This window comes from Triticum urartu, chromosome 5A (genome assembly GCF_056163025.1).
Source record: "Triticum urartu cultivar PI428250 chromosome 5A, HENAU_Tu73, whole genome shotgun sequence".
Taxonomy (NCBI): Eukaryota; Viridiplantae; Streptophyta; class Magnoliopsida; order Poales; family Poaceae; genus Triticum; species Triticum urartu.
In genome coordinates, this window is record NC_141877.1 from 33770255 (window position 1) to 33788439 (window position 18185).

At 43.6% G+C, this 18185-nt stretch overlaps 1 long non-coding RNA gene across 1 annotated transcript; it reads left to right on the plus strand.

Annotated features, from left to right (window-relative positions):
* Positions 1–14349: 14349 nt before the first annotated feature.
* Positions 14350–17948, plus strand: LOC147967768 (uncharacterized). Its single transcript, XR_015603871.1, has 3 exons — positions 14350–14710; positions 15965–16034; positions 17671–17948. It is a non-coding gene; the product is annotated as an uncharacterized LOC147967768 (long non-coding RNA).
* Positions 17949–18185: the final 237 nt, after the last annotated feature.

Consider the following 18185-nt stretch of genomic DNA (forward strand, 5'->3'; position numbering starts at 1 on the left):
CAATAACAGAGGACAGCTATCAAACACTTGGTGTGCACTACCAAATTCACACAAGAGAAGAGTAATTAGAAAGCATAGAAGGGACAGATCTGAACCAAGGGGGGAGGAGGCAAAATCGTCAAGTCGTACTAGTATTTACCTTGTGTTTCTATGAATCGAGGGTGGGGACTGATATGCTTTCCATCCCAGTTGCTGAACAAGACATGCCTCTTGTGCCCTCAACCTCAAATCCTCAATGAATCGGCGGGGTGCGCTACGAGGTTCAGGAGGGAGGGTAGGCCATGATCGATCTCCTCAAGATAGAGATCCTATGAGACGAGGAAGGGAACTGTGTTGATATGGGGAAGGGGGAGGTTTCCGATTTTGATGGCGCAGTTACCTCCTCGCGATGCCAAATTTTGGTCTACGTTCTTCATTCATATGGCGGGTGGGGCCATGGTAATCAAGCGCGTGTGCTTATTCGCTATCGCGGGAGAGAATGGAGGGAAAGGAAAACTTTGGTGCGAAATCACAAAAGAATACCAGTAGTAAAAAATTATGCGAAATAATTTATAATTTTTGTTATTATCATATCTGGCCCTTGACACGCACATGTACATATATTTGTGCCAAACACAATGTGCTTCTTCTATGTTTGTAGAAAATCAGTGCAAGATGGGTGAAGTAATATTGATTTTTGTTGCTCAAACCGGGCCTGATTGGACGCGAATTGCCGCTCGCGGTGTTTCTGGTCAACTTCATTCGTCGTTGCGCGCATGGTACCATCAGCCGCGGACACCACCCTGCTCCACCGCCCTTCCCTTGCCCTTGTCGGCGACGAGGGCGGCGGAGTGCAGCGGCTAGGCCAAGCCGATCATGACCAATTGGTCATCGGGGCGGCACCAACGCCGCGCGCAGACATCTTCACGGTGGTCTTCGACTGGTAGATGGTATAGGCCTTCATCAGCGCGGCGTTTGCGAGGACCCAGTCTGGCGCAACATCTAACAATGTGAACACGGCATGATGATGTGCATTGCGCCATGTCATGAAACTCGGCCGTCACTAGAGCACCGCGGCGACATTCTCCTGTTGTAGCGTTTGAGCTACGGCACGAGGTGCCCGTGTGCATTCGTGAGGTCCAAGTATGGATCCAGCTTCATAGCGACCGGGCATCGATAGGGCGGCAATCAACGATGAGGCGGGGAAGGCAGTGGCGAGGGCGGCACCGAATTGCGGTCACGGAGGGAGCTCGAACTGTCACTAAAACTCCTCGTCCATTGCGGCAGCATCGGCCAGGAGGGTGACTGTTGCTACTCTTGGTCATCCAAGGAGAGCACGACCTCCTTCTTTGATGGCGTAGAGGAGAATGATGGAACAAAAGACCACGCGTGGGCGGCGCCACGATCTGAAGGAAGATCTTCCGCCGGCGCCGAGAACAATCCGGAAGAGCCTGACTAGCCTATCTTGCCGGTCCAGGAGAGGATCGGATTGGATGCTATGGTTGTGCGGAGAGGAGCGAAGATGAGATAAAGATGGGGTTGGTCGATACCGGAGCCGTACTTAATTAGCCCGGGCAGGTGGATTGATGTTGCTTCAATGCGGCACGGCGGTCGGAGTATGCTTCTTGGTCGTTGCGCCCGCATTGAAGCGGTGCCACACTCCCGTCCTGTCAGGTCGCTCTGACCGACATCAAGGCCGCCGAGTCGCGTCCATTCTGGAGTGGCTGGCCGACATCGATACGCAGGCGCAGTTCCTACAGCGGTTCGCGTGGGAGAGTGTTTTGTTGGAACTGCGTACATTAGCACGAATCCGGATGCCTTCAAACTTCCCCAGCTTTGGTTCCGTTTCAAGATTTTGGCTCGTGGACTTAACTGTATATGTGCGTGTTAATACCTTTAATATATTATAACAAAAGAGTATAAAATCATTCTCATTTTCGGTAATGCCTCATTATTTTGTGACCTCGTAATATTTCCCTACCGCTCAAAAAAATTCCTACAATTCATAGTCCACCGCTGCTTATTTTTGCTTTTTTATTTCAATTTACACCTACGGCAAAAAAAATCTATTTATGCCTGGGGTATGAAATTTTGTCGTAGAGCAGTTCACGCTGGAGAGTGTTCTTGTGGAACTGCGTACATTAGCATGAGTTCGGACGCCCGCAAACATCCCCCAGCTTTGATTTCGATTTGAGGGGATTTTGGCTCGCGAACTTAATTGTATATGTGCGTTTTAATACCTTTAATATATTATAATAAAAAATCATTCTTATTTTCTGTTGTGCCTCATTATTTTGTGACCACGTAATATTTCCCTGCCGCTCAAAAACAATCATGCCTACAATTCATAGTCCAATGCTGCTTAATTTTGATTTTTTATTTCAATTTACGCCTACTACGGAAAAAATCTATTTATGCTTGCATTATGAAATTTTGTCCTAGAGCGGTTCGCGCGGGAGAGTGTTCTGGTGGGACTGTGTACATTAGCACGAGTACGGACGCCCGCAAACCTCCCCCAGCTTTGGTTCCGGTTCAAAGGAATTCTGCCTCGCGGACTTAATTGTATATGTGCATTTTAGCAGTAGGGAATTTACGCCTACGGCAAAAAAAGATCTATTTATGCCTGGGGTATGAAATTTTGTCGTAGAGCAGTTCACGCTGGAGAGTGTTCTTGTCGGACTGCGTACATTAGCACGAGTTCGGACACCGGCAAACATCCCCCAGCTTTGATTCCGATTTGAGAGGATTTTGGCTCGCGAACTTAATTGTATATGTGCGTTTTAATACCTTTAATATATTATAATAAAAAATCATTCTTATTTTCTGTCGTGCCTCATTATTTTGTGACCACGTAATATTTCCCTGCCGCTCAAAAACAATCATGCCTACAATTCATAGTCCAATGCTGCTTAATTTTGATTTTTTATTTCAATTTACGCCTACTACGGAAAAAATCTATTTATGCTTGCATTATGAAATTTTGTCCTAGAGCGGTTCGCACGGGAGAGTGTTCTCGTGGGACTGTGTACATTAGCACGAGTACGGACGCCCACAAACCTCCCCCGGTTTTGGTTCCGGTTCAAGGGAATTCTGCCTCGCGGCTTAATTGTATATGTGCATTTTTAATATCTTTAATATATTATAATAAAATGGTATAAAATCATTCTTATTTTCTGTCATGCCTCACTATTTTTTGACCTCGTAATATTTCCCTACTGCTAAAAAAAATATGCCTACAATTCATAGTCTAACGCTGCTTAATTTTGCTTTTTATTTCAATTTACGCCTGCTGCGGAAAAAAGTTAATGCCTGTGATATAAAAAATTTGTCAGAAAACAACCATGCAGAAGTTCGAACAAACCCTACTAGAATGGACGCAAGGAAATCACCAACAGGATAGACTAGTGTTTACAGTACATATGATTATGGCTACAACATTTATTTATTTCTTGTTTCTTAAGGAGAACTTGTTGGATCGATGGGAGAAAAGAACTCGGCCCTACAGCAACGAGTTCAACTTGCCTTTCTCTTCAAACCCATCTCTTATCCCGGGACGATCTGCAGGGTAAGCTGTTACTGGGCTTATTTTCCCTCCAAGCCCATCTCTTAAGCCCTCCTGTTTATTTTCTTTTGGATGTGTTGTGCTTCTGATTGACGGAAAAAACCGGCCAACGGTTAACACAATTTTGAAAAGTTCATAGAATTCCGAAAAAGTTCACAATTTTCTAAACAAATCATGAAATTTAAAAAGTTCATCAATTTAAAAAAATCTTCATGAATTTCAAAAAAAGTTCATCGATTTGGAAAAAGTTAGCAGAAACAAAAAAACATATATTTGAGGAACTTTTTATGAAATGGACAAAAATTTCACGAATATGAAAACTTTCATCAATTTTGAAGAAAGCTCATCGGTTTCAAAAAATGTACATTGAATTAAAAAAAACGTCCATCGAATTTGGAAAAAGTTCATCAATTTTCAATAAAATTTCCCAAATTTCAAACGAGTTCATCAATTTTGAAAAACAATCATCAATTTAGAAGCAAATCTCAATTTTGAAAAAAGTCCATCGATACTGAAAAAATTCATGCATTTTGCAAAAATTAAAAAATATAAATAGAAAAAAATGAAAGAATAAACAAACAAAAGCGGTCTAGAAAAAACCCGTCTAGGGAAGCTTCCCAAAACCGGGGGCTTCCCTAAACTGAAGAAAGAATAAAATGGGAAAATGAAGTTAGTAGGCACAAGCATTTAGATATTCTAGTGGTTACTGGGTGTGGATTTGAAAGAAGATGTCTAGAGTTCAATCCCATCGCCACTCATCATTTTTTGTTCTTTAAGCAGAAAAAAGGGTCAATGGGGTGCGCCCGTTTGTGCCGATGCCTTTAACCGAATAGGATTTAACCTGATGTGGATCGGAGAATAAAATGAAGGGACTACGTGCGATTTGGTTTTCGCTCGAATGGTTAGCAGATATTTTTGCCACCACATTCATTATGTTTGTTGGCGTGTCTAATTTTTATTTTTAATTATGTAAATTTGCAGTCTTATAACAGACATAATATAGAACAAATACAAGGCAACATATAAGATCTGTTACAATCTATGTATGACACTATGGTCATGAGATGTAAGTCTACAACGCATATGCTGCAACGCTTATATGTGTATCTCTGTGAATTTTGCAACCTATGGTCAAAATGTTGTAGAATATGTGTTGCTTTATAGGGGTTATCCTTGTAGTGTGTACCCAAAATATCCCATCTTGCGGCCTTTTCCGGAGCTCGCCAGAGGGGGCATTGATCATGGAGGGCCTCTACATCAACTCCATGGCCCCTCCGATGATATGTGAGTAGTTTACTTCAGACCTCCGGGTCCATAGTTATTAGCTAGATGGCTTCTTCTCTCTCTTTGGATCTCAATACAAAGTTCTCCTCGATTCTCTTGGAGATCTATTCGATGTAATCTTCTTTTGCGGTGTGTTTGTCGAGATCCGATGAATTGTGGGTTTATGATCAAGATTATCTATGAATAATATTTGAATCTTCTCTGAATTCTTTTATGTATGATTGGTTATCTTTGCAAGTCTCTTTGAATTATCAGTTTGGTTTGGCCTACTAGATTGATCTTTCTTGCAATGGGAGAAGTGCTTAGCTTTGGGTTCAATCTTGCGGTGCTCAATCCTAGTGACAGTAAGGGAAACACACGTATTGTATTGTTTCCATCAAGGATAAAAAGATGGGGTTTATATCATATTGCATGAGTTTATCCCTCTACATCATGTCATCTTGCTTAAAGCGTTACTCTGTTTTTATGAACTTAATACTCTAGATGCATGCTGGATAGCGGTCGATGTGTGGAGTAATAGTAGTAGATGCAGGCAGGAGTCGGTCTACTTGTCACGGACGTGATGCCTATATACATGATTATACCTATATATTCCCATAACTATGCTCAATTCTAACAATTGCTCGACAGTAATTTGTGCACCCACCGTAATACTTATGCTATCTTGAGAGAAGCCACTAGTGAAACCTATGGCCCCCGGGTCTATTCTCCATCATACAAGTTTCCAATCTATTTTATTTTGCAATCTTTACTTTCAATCTATATCATAAAAATACCAAAAATATTTATTTTATTATTATTATCTCTATCAATCTCACTCTTGCAAGTGGCCATGAAGGGATTGACAACCCCTTTATCACGTTGGTTGCCAGGTTCTTATTTGTTTGTGTAGGTACGAGGTGACTCGCGCATGGTCTCCTACTGGATTGATACCTTGGTTCTCAAAAACTGAGGGAAATACTTACACTGTTTTGCTGCATCACCCTTTCCTCTTCAAGGGAAAACCAACGCATGCTCAAGAGGTAGCAAGAAGGATTTCTGCCACCGTTGCCGGGGAGATCTACGCCAAGTCAAGACATACCAAGTACCCATCACAACCCTTATCCTTCGCATTACATTATTTGCCATTTGCCTATCGTTTTCCTCTCCCCCACTTCACCCTTGCCGTTTTATTCGCCCTCTTTTCCTTTCGCCCTCTCTTTCCGTTCGCTTTTCCTTCGCTTGCTTGCTTGTGTGTTGGATTGCTTGCTTGTCATGATGGCTCAAGATAATACTAAATTGTGTGACTTTGCCAATACCAATAATAATGATTTTATTAGCACTCCAAATGCTCCTCTTACCGATGCTGAATCTTGTGAAATTAATACTGCTTTGTTGAATCTTGTCATGAAAGATCCGTTTTCTGGCCTTCCTAGTGAAGATGCCGCTACCCATCTAAACAAATTTGTTGATTTGTGTGATATGCAAAAGAACAAAGATGTGGATAATGATATTGTTAAACTTAAGCTATTTCCGTTTTTGCTTCGAGATCGTGCTAAAGCTTGGTTTTCGTCTTTGCCTAAAAATAGTATTGATTCATGGAATAAGTGCAAAGATGCTTTTATCTCTAAGTATTTTCCTCCCGCTAAGATCATCTCTCTTAGAAACGATATTATGAATTTTAAGCAACTTGATCATGAATATGTTGCACAATCTTGGGATAGGATAAAATTAATGATACGTAATTGCCCTACACATGGATTGAATTTATGGATGATTATACAAAAAATTTATGCCGGATTGAATTTTGCTTCTAGAAATCTTTTAGATTCGGCCGCGGGAGGCACTTTTATGGAAATCACTTTAGGAGAAGCTACTAAACTCTTAGATAATATTATGGTTAATTATTCTCAATGGCACACTGAAAGATCTACTAGTAAAAAGGTGCATGCAATTGGAGAGATTAATGTTTTGAGTGGAAAGATGGATGAACTTATGAAATTGATTGCTAATAAGAGTGCTCCTACTGATCCTAATGATATGCCTTTGTCTACTTTGATTCAAAATAATAATGAATCTATGGGTGTGAATTTTGTTGGTAGGAACAATTTTGGTAACAACGCGTATAGAGATAATTTTAATTCTAGGCCGTTTCGTAGTAATTCCTCTAATAATTATGGTAATTCCTACAACAAATCTTATGGAAATTATAATAAGATGTCGGCTGATTTTTAATCTAGTATTAAATAATTTATTAGTTCGCAAAAGAGTTTCAATGCTTTGATTGAAGAAAAATTGCTTAAGATTGATGAGTTGGCTAGGAACGTGGATAGAATTTCTCTTCATGCCGATTCTTTAAAACTTAGATCTATTCCACCTAAGTATGATATCAATGAGTCTCTCAAAGCCATGATAATTTCCATTGATGAGTGCAAGGAAAGAACCGTTAGGATGCGTGCTAAGAAAGATTGCTTTGTGAAGGCGTGTTCTTCTAGTTTCCATGATAATAATGATGAAGATCTAAAAGTTATTGATGTGTCCCCTATTAAATCTTTGTTTTGCAATATGAATCTTGATAATGATGGGACTGGTGAGTCAACTTTAGTTAGAAGGCGTCCCAAAAATTTGGAGTTTTTAGATCTTGATGCAAAAATTGATAAAAGTGGGATTGGAGAGGTCAAAACTTTAGATAGCAACGAACCCACTATCTTGGATTTCAAGGAATTTAATTATGATAATTTCTCTTTGATAGATTGTATTTCCTTGTTGCAATCCATGCTAAATTCTCCTCATGCTTATAGTCAAAATAAAGCTTTTACTAAACATATCGTTGATGCTTTGATGCAATCTTATGAAGAAAAACTTGACTTGGAAGTTTCTATCTCTACAAAACTTTATGATGAGTGGGAACCTACAATTAAAATAAAAATTAAAGATCATGAATGCTATGCTTTGTGTGATTTGGGTGCTAGTGTTTCCACGATCCCAAAAACTTTGTGTGATTTGCTAGGTTTCCGTGAATTTAATGACTGTTCTTTAAACTTGCACCTTGCGGATTCCACTATTAAGAAACCTATGGGAAAAATTAATGATGTTCTTATTGTTGCAAATAGGAATTATGTGCTCGTAGATTTCATTGTTCTTGATATAGATTGCAATCCTTCATGTCCTATTATTCTTGGTAGACCTTTCCTTAGAATGATTGGTGCAATTATTGATATGAAGGAAGGGAATATTAGATTCCAATTTCCTTTAGGGAAAGGCATGGAACACTTCCCTAGAAAGAAAATTAAGTTACCATATGAATCTATTATGAGAGCCACTTATGGATTGCCTACCAAAGATGGCAATACTTAGATCTATCTTCGCTTTTATGCCTAACTAGGGGCATTAAACGATAGCGCTTGTTGGGAGGCAACCCAATTTTATTTTTATTCCTTCCTTTTTTTTCCTGTTTAGTAATAAATAATTTATCTATCCTCTGTTTTGGTTGTGTTTTTTGTGTTTAATTAGTGTTTGTGCCAAGTAGAACCGTTGGGAAGACTTGGGGAAAGTCCTTTTGATATTGCTGTAACAAACAGAAACTTTAGCGCTCACGAGAATTGCTGCCATTTTTTTATTGGAGAGTGATATTTAGTTAATTCCTTTTTAAGATGATTAATAGATAAATTACTCACGTCCAGAAATTTATTTTAGAATTTTTTGGGTTCCAGAAGTTTGTGTTAGTTACAGATTACTACAGACTGTTCTGTTTTTGACAGATTCTGTTTTTCGTGTGTTCTTTGCTTATTTTGATGAATATATGGCTAGTAATGGAGTTTATAAACAATAAATAAGTTGGAATATAGTAGGTTTAACACCAATATAAATAAAGAATGAGTTCATTACAGTACCTTGAAGTGGTCTTTTGTTTTCTTTCGCTAACGGAGCTCACGAGATTTTCTGCTAAGTTTTGTGTTGTGAAGTTTTCAAGTTTTGGGTAAAGATTTGATGGATTATGGAACAAGGAGTGGCAAGAGACTAAGCTTGGGGATGACCAATGAACCCCAAGGTAAAATCCAAGAACACCAAAAAGCCTAAGCTTGGGGATGCCCCGGAAGGCATCCCCTCTTTTGTCTTCGTTCATCGGTAACTTTACTTGGAGCTATATTTTTATTCACCACATGATATGTGTTTTGCTTGGAGCGTCTTGTATGATTTGAGTCTTTGCTTTTTATTTTACCCAATCATCCTTGCTGTACACACCTTTTGAGAGACACACACACATGAATCAAATTTATTAGAATACTCCATGTGCTTCACTTATATCTTTTGAGCTATATAGTTTTTGCTCCAGTGCTTCACTTATATCTTTTAAAGAACGGTGGTGGTTTCATTTTATAGAAATAATTGATCTCTCATGCTTCACTTATATTATTTATATAGTCCTTTATAATAGCATGGTAATTTTCCTTTGATACTATAAAAAAACTTTCATATAAGTGCATTGAATACTAAGAGAAGCTTGATACTTGATGATTGTTTTGAGATATGGAGATAGTGATATTAAAGTTGTGCTTGTTGAGTAGGTGTGATTTGAGAAATAGTTGTGTTGAAGTTTGCAAGTCCCATAGCATGCACGTATGGTAAATGTTGTGTAACAAATTTGAAACATGAGGTGTTATTTGATTGTCTTCCTTATGAGTGGCGGTCAGGGACGAGCGATGGTCTTTTCCTACCAATCTACCCCCCTAGGAGCATGCGCGTAATACTTGCTTTTTGATGACTTGTAGATTTTTGCAATAAGTATGTGAGTTCTTTATGACTAATGTTGAGTCCATGGATTATACGCACTCTCACCCTTACATCATTGCTAGCCTCTTCGGTACCGTGCATTGCCCTTTCTCACCTTGAGAGTTGGTGCAAACTTCGCCCGTGCATCCAAACCCCGTGGTACAATATTCTCTATCACACATAAACCTCCTTATATATTCCTCAAAACATCCACCATACCTACCTATTATGGCATTTCCATAGCCACTCCAAGATATATTGCCATGTAACTTTCCACCGTTCCGTTTATTATGACACGCATCATCATTGTCATATTGCCTTGCATGATCATGTAGTTGACATCGTATTTGTGGCAAAGCCACCATTCATAATTCTTTCATACATGTCACTGATGAGTCATTGGACATCCTGGTACACCGCCGGAGGCATTCATATAGAGTCATATCTTGTTCTAGTATCGAGTTGTAATCATTGAGTTGTTAATAAATAGAAGTGTGATGATCATCATTAATAGAGCATTGTCCCAAAAAAGAAGAAAAAAAAGAAGAGAAAGGCCAAAAAAGGCCCAAAAAGAATAAAAATAATAAAAAGGGGCAATGCTACTATCCCTTCTTTTCCACACTTGTGCTTCAAAGCAGCACCATGATATTTATGATAGAGAGTCTCTTGTTTTGTCAATTTCATATACTAGTGGGAATTCTTCATTATAGAACTTGGCTTGTATATTCCAACAATGGGCCTCCTCAAGTGCCCTAGGTCTTCGTGAGAAAGCAAGTTGGATGCACACCCACTTAGTTTCTTTTGTTGAGCTTTCTTACATTTATAGCTCTAATGCATCCGTTGCATGGCAATTCCTACTCCTTGCATTGACATAAATTGAATGGCATCTCCCTAGCCCATTGATTAGCCGCGTCAATGTGAGACTTTCTCCTTTTTGTCTTCTTCACATAACCCCCTTCATTATATTCTATTCCACCCATAGTGCTATATCCATGGCTCACGCTCATGTATTGCGTGAAAGTTGAAAAAAGTTTGAGATTACTAAAGTATGAAACAATTGCTTGGCTTGTCATCGGGGTTGTGCATGATGAGAGCATTCTTGTGTGACAAAAATGGAGCATGACCAAACTATATGATTTTGTAGGGATGAACTTTCTTTGGCCATGTTATTTTGAGAGGACATGATTGCTTAGTTAGTATGCTTGAAGTATTATTATTTTTATGTCAATATTAAACTTTTATCTTGAATCTTTTGGATCTGAACATTCATGCCACAATAAAGAAAATTACATTGAGAAATATGTTAGGAAGCATTCCACATCAAAAATTCTGTTTTTATCATTTACCTACTCGAGGACGAGCAGGAATTAAGCTTGGGGATGCTTGATACGTCTCCAACGTATCTATAATTTTTGATTGCTCCATGCTATTATATATTCTGTTTTGGATGTTTAATGGGCTTATTTATACACTTTTATATTATTTTGGAACTAACCTATTAACCGGAGGCCCAGCCCAAATTGCTGTTTTTTTTGCCTATTTCAGTGTTTCACAGAAAAAGAATATCGAACGGAGTCCAAACGGAATGAAACCTTCGGGAGCGTGATTTTGGAACAAACGTGATCCAGAGGACTTGGAGTGGACGTCAAGCAACCAACGAGGAGGCCACGAGGCAGGGGCATGCCTACCCCCTGGGCGCGCCCTCCACCCTCGTGGGCCCCTCGTGGCTCCACCGACCTACTTCTTCCTCCTATATATACCTACGTACCCTGAAAACATCGGGGAGAACCACGAAAAGCTAATTCCACCGCCGCAACCTTCTGTACCCAAGAGATCCCATCTTGGGGCCTTTTCCGGAGCTCCGCCGGAGGGGGCATTGATCACGGAGGGCCTCTACATCAACTCCATGGCCCCTCCAATGATGTGTGAGTAGTTTACTTCAGACCTTCGGGTCCATAGTTATTAGCTAGATGACTTCTTCTCTCTCTTTGGATCTCAATACAAAGTTCTCCTCGATTCTCTTGGAGATCTATTCGATGTAATCTTCTTTTGTGGTGTGTTTGTCGAGATCCGATGAATTGTCGGTTTATGATCAAGATTATCTATGAAGAATATTTGAATCTTCTCTAAATTATTTTATGTATGATTGGTTATCTTTGCAAGTCTCTTCGAATTATCAGTTTGGTTTGGCCTGCTAGATTGATCTTTCTTGCAATGGGATAAGTGCTTAGCTTTCGGTTCAATCTTGCGGTGCTCAATCCCAGTGACAGTAAGGGAAACGACACGTATTGTATTGTTGCCATCGAGGATAAAAAGATGAGGTTTATATCATATTGCATGAGTTTATCTCTCTACATCATGTCATCTTGCTTAAAGCGTTACTCTGTTCTTATGAACTTAATACTCTAGATGCATGCTGGATAGCGGTCGATGTGTGGAGTAATAGTAGTAGATGCAGGCAGGAGTCGGTCTACTTGTCACGGACGTGATGCCTATATACATGATCATACCTAGATATTCTCATCACTATGCTCAATTCTATCAATTGCTCGATAGTAATTTGTTCACCCATCGTAATACTTATGCTATCTTGCACTACAAAAAAAAGACACATCCGTGACATTTTGGGCCGAATGAAAAAAATTTCTATCATACATATGACACTTCTATGATGATAATTGTGACAAAACCCGATATCATCATAGATGTGGTGGGCTCCTACTTCTATGACAAAAAATCATGACAGAAAATGTGCTTTTCATCCTGGGTGGGCCGGAGACGCAACTGCATGACATTCTTTGGGCCGTCCATGACGGAAAAAATCATGGTAGAAGCGAGGGGGGGGGGATTTCGGGGAGTTCCTAGTTACGGTGGGAGGTCGGGGGCCGAGCGATGCGTGTTTCTCTCATACACGTACGCGCGTGTGTGCGAGGTGTTGGCTCTAACTGAACCCGAGTGAGGCGTTGGGCTCTAACTGAACCCGAGCGATTGCACTGCAGGCTACGCGTTACTGAACCCGAGCGATCGAGCGATTCCTTCGCTACTGATGCTAACTGAAGCCGATCAATTGGATGAACAGTGAGCGTTGCGGGGGGGGGGGGGGGGGGGGTGGATGAACAGTGAACGATGGCGTTGCCTCTGGATGAACATGACCCCGTGGTGTGGAGGGCTGGATGAATAGTAGACGGTGGAGGGGTGCCCGTGGAGGGGTGGTTGAACAGGCCCCCGTGGTGTGGGGGGCTGGATTAACAGTAGACGGTGGAGGGGTGCCCGTGGAGGGGTAGTTGAACAGGCCCCCGTGGTGTGGAGGGCTGGATTAACAGTAGACGGTGGAGGGGTGCCCGTGGAGGGGTGGTTGAACAGTAGCCGGTGGAGTAGCGCGCGGTGGAGGCTGGATGAACAGGAGCCCGTGGAGGCTGGAGGAGGTCGACGGTGGAGATGAACAGTATCCCGTGGAGTCCCGTTTTGCGGTACGCCACACCCCTCCCGATCAACAGGACCCCTGTTTCGACCGTAGCGCTCCAACACAAGTCTGTTTCCTCCGTTTTGCGGTACGCCACACCCCTCCCGATCAACAGGACCCCGTTTCGATCGTAGGAGGTCCGTTTCCTCTGTCTTGCGGTACGCCAGACCCCTCCCGATGAACAGGATCCCGTTTCGAACGTGGTCGGTCGAACACAAGGCCGTTTCCTCCGTTTTGCGGTACGCCAGACCTCGTTTCCATCGCCTGTTCCGTCCAAGCCCTCCCGATAAACACGACCACGCATTCCGTTCCAACCCAGCCGGTTGGCTCCCACGCGTTTCGTTGCCTCCCGATGAACACGACGCATTCCGTTGCCTCCTCATGGACACGACGCATTCCATTGCCTCCCCATGAACATGACGCATTCCGTTGCCTCCCCATGAACACGACGACGACGATGTTTCTCCGTTCCGACCCAGCCATGTACACGAGCCTTGGCCGTACGTATGCGCGAGTAGGCGTTCGAGACCCTGCCTGTATGTACGTACGTGGCCGTATTTTCTTTCTTGCACCCTGGCCGTTGTACGTACGTGTACATGCTACGTGTGCGCCTCTACTACGACACGTACGCGCCTCTACTACGACACGTGCGCGCCTCTACATCGACCAGTATATATGTACGTACACGTTCGCGACCAGAATAACAACGCTACGTACGTGTAACACCCTGATAATAATGCTACAGTAATCTTCCCCTAATGATGTCGTATCATCACCGTTTTACTAAGCCAATGGTCATTTGATCAAAATTCAAGTCAAACTCAAATTTAAAATAAAGTAAAAAAATTATTTATTAAAACGCAAACAAAAGTGTTCATGTTATTACAAATATTCACTAACTGTTTGATATGAAGAAACCAACATTATTTAAGTTGTTAAAATGCCCCTAGAAATTAAACAGTGGACCAGCAGCCATTTTAACCGACCTTTCCTTTTTCTAAAAAAATAGATATACAATTCCAAATGCCTTGGAACTTTTGTGCACCCTCAAAATATTGCAATGTATTTATGTGGCAAGTTTCACATTTTTACAAAATCATTTGATATCAAAAGAAAATGCAAATCAGAGAAAGAAATGCCAAAGAAAGAAAAAGGGAAAAGGGGGATCTAACCCACTGTACCACCAGGCCTCTAGTGACTACAGGGTGGCCCGGCCCCTTTGTGCTGGCCTTTCCCCAACCTCTCGTGAGAGGCAACGAGGCCAGGGCGTGCACGCCGTCCATTGGCTGGATGGCGCGCTGTCGAGTATCCCGCGGCTCCCCCTCGCGGATAAGGGCAGCCCCTCCTAGTCCCTCTCTCTCTCTCTCTCCCAATAACCCTAGTCCCCAAATCCCGTTCTCCCTTGCTCATATGCGACGACCTGGAAGAGGCCGAGCCCACGGTCGTCATCATCGTCGTCGATCCCGTGGCCACCGGCTTCCCTTCGTCGCGCCAAGACGTCCAGGAGCTTCGCCATCGTCGTCTTCGTCGTCCTCGCCTATCGGTTGGAGCTCAGACGGCCTGCTGCCTCGCCATCACACGGTCTTCTCCGCCACGTCCGCCGCATCTCGTCGACGAGCGCAACACGTCCGGCCACCTCCGTGCCTTTCGGCCATGTCCACGAACCCCTTGTGAGCTCCTCCTCCGACCCCCCTGCTTTGCCCCCTTGATCCACGCTGTTAGCCGCCGCTCCCGTGCTTGCCTTGGTCGCCATGGACACGCCGGAGTCCCATGTACGTGTTGCTTCTGTTGCGTGCCGCTCATGCTTCCACCGCTGCTCGTCGTCGCTGCGTGCTGCTCACGGCCGCGCGCCCACTGCTGCTTCCCCGCGGCCTCGCCCCTCATTGCTGCCCTGCCCGCGCCTCGCCGCTCCCTGCACCACACAAGCGCCACACATCCGCCTGCGCCCTGCCTTGTCGAGGCCGCGCCCTGCGCGCCACTCCAGCCGCGCCCGCCAGGGCCGCTGCTACCCGAGGCCGCGCCCCTGCTCATTCGCGCAACTGCCTCTCCGCAGTCAGCCGCGCCCGCGAGCGCCGGGGCTCGTTCATGCCCGCCTGCTGCCGCGTCCATTGCTATTTTGTTGCCGGTGTACTGCTTCTAGTTACTGTAGCTGGTACTAGCTAGCTTCTCTAATTCTACACTAAATAGACCTCTAAACAGCCTCTAAACTGCGGTTAAACAACTGTTAACAAGGCTAAGAGAAATATGAGTAGATGGTATACTTGACAAACTCCATTTTATCCCACTGGGCCAAATCCTTTCGATGTGTGGATTAATTCCTATAAAAATCACAAAGTTCTATGTTCTGTTAATAGAAAAGCCGAAAACAGCTTTAATTTCATAGCTACTTTAGAGCTATTGATGGTCAAGCAAATGCATTCTAACAGAGATGAAAGTGCTACTACCTTGTAGATCACAGAAAAATGCTCAAAATTGATATAAGGCATAAAATCATAGGATGTACAGAACAATAGTTGTAGCGTTTTGAAAACAGCTAAGTGATGTTTAAAAACTGACGAATTCTCAGACTTAGCAAAATTTCAGGGTTTTTCCGGGTATTGTTAAATCTTTAATAAATTCGTTTAAAATAATCTGTAACTCGGATGAAAAAGTTTTATACATGAAAGTTGCTCAGAACAATGAGACGAATCCGGATACGCCCTCCGTTCGTCTGCCACACACCCCTAGCATAGCGAACATACAACTTCCCCCCTCCATTTCGTTTGTCCGAAAATGCCTAACTCCGGGGAAACATTGCCGGGTGTTCTCCCCCTTCGCCGGTATCATGTAGCACCGCGTTAGATCATGTCTAGCTCTGCCTGTTGTTCTGTTATGCCCCTGTTTGCTCTGTACTTACTGTTTCTTCCTCCTCTTCTCTCCGTTAGACCCCGAGACTGATGCTGCCCCTGTGATCGACTACGTCGACGACGACCCCCTCCTTGCCAGAGCAACCAGGCAAGCCCCCCCCCTTTGATCATCCCAATATCGCCCATTCCATTCTCTCATGCTTGCATTAGATTTTGCTACTGTTATTGTTTGCTGCTATTCTGATGCATAGCCTGCTTTTGTAACCTGCTCATTGTTACCTACCTGCTTATCCTAAACTGCTTAGTATAGCTTGGTTAGTGATCCACAAGTGACCCCCACCTTGTCCTTGTTGCCCCCGCTTCATCATTGAAGATCCAATCAACGGGATCGAAGACCAGGCCCCGACACCGCACATCACTTCCCCTTAGTTGCTCGACACTACTGGGTTACTATCGAGTGCCGAGGGTGAGGCCTCATCAGCACTTATGATGTTAACCTGCTAGTGTAGTTATTCGGTCGTGGTTATCGAGGGTGATTCCACCTTAACCACTTCCGATACGACTCTGTCGTGCAACCCCTCAAGTGTGAACCTCGAGGGTGGTCCCTCTTACGTTCGCCTTGATGATTACATCGAGTGGAATTCACCGGGGGTGATTCCTCGGGTTTTCCCCTTGATGTTTGGACACACGATAACTATGGTTACTATGACTTTACACTGAACCATGTTACTAAAGACGGGTCGACCCTGAGGGGTACCCGCGCGAGCATAATTGCGAGTGATGTGGAGTCGGGTTGACCTGGAAGGTGCCCGCGAGATAATTACGAGGCGTGGCCGGGCATTCCTAGCCCTTGCCGCAAGTCCTCGAGACGGGGCGACGGGGTCACATCTTTCGTGAGTCTCTGCTTGTTACCGCGCGTTCCTAATCCACTGCGATTTGGATATTTGATCCGAAGGGCCTCTGGCCTGATAGCACTAACCATCACGTGGGCATAGTATGGGTGTTCTGCGTCGTATGCATCAGCCGAAGCTTATTAGACGTCAGCGACTGAGTGGCGCGCGCCGGGTTGGACTGCGTAAGCACCTGCCTTGTTGAAGGAGGTAGCTAGGTCTGCTCACCGGCCGCGTACGCAACATGCAGGAGTTCCCGGGGAGATGGCCCATGACCCCTAGGAGCATAGGTTTAGTCCGGCGTGCTGGCCTCTCTATTAAGCCTAGGTCAGGTTGCGGCGTATTGTTTGGCCGAGGCCGGGCATGACCCAGGAAAGTGTGTCCGGCCGGAGTTAATCGAGCGTGATGGGTAAGTTGGTGCACCCCTGCAGGGAAGAAAACATCTATCGATAGCCTGTCCTACGGTAACAGACACTTGGAGTTGTATCCCGATCGATACAACTAGAACTGGATACTTGTGATGAGAACTGGATGGTGATGAGAATTGGATTGTGATGATAACTGGATAGTATGGCTCTGGGATTGCTTTCTCGCAGGGAGTCGAGAAAGGATCTCTGGCCGAGGTTGATAACACTACTACTACTTTATTTTATGCTACTCTACTCCCTCCTGTTGCTACAAGATGGTGGTTTCCAGAAGATGCTAGTCTTCGATAGGCTAAGCTTCCCCCCTTCTCTTCTGGCATTCTGCAGTTCAGTCCACAGATACAACCATTTTCTTTGATACCGATGCATATGTAGTGTAGATCCTTGCTTGCGAGTACTTTGGATGAGTACTCACGGTTTCTTTGCTCCCCCTTTTTCCCCCTTTCTTCTTTCTGGTTGATGCAACCAGATGTTGGAGCCCAGGAACCAGATGCCACCGTTGATGCCTACTACTACGTGATGGCCGCTGACGACTTGGAGTAGTTAGGAGGCTCCCAGGCAGGAGGCCTTGCCTTTTCGATCGATGTTGCTTTTGTGCTAGCCTTCTTAAGTCAAACTTGTCTAGCTTATGTCTGTACTCATATATTGTTGCTTCCGCTGACTATGGTGTTTTCAAGCTTATGTATTCGAGCCCTCGAGGCCCCTGGCTTGTAATATAAAGCTTGTATTATTTTTAATTTATGTCTAGAGTTGTGTTGTGATATCTTCCCGTGAGTCCTTGATCTTGATCGTACACATTTGCGTGTATGATTAGTGTACGGTCGAATCGAGGGCGTCACAGTACGCTTCGACCAGGTGGGTCCCGACTGTCAGGCATTTCCTTGCCTACGAAGATGTAGCTGGTGGGTCCCAGCAGTCAGGGGGGCGAATCGTTTTTTTTGCCCGGACACACTTTCTTGCGTGCGAAGGTGTAGCTGCTGGGTT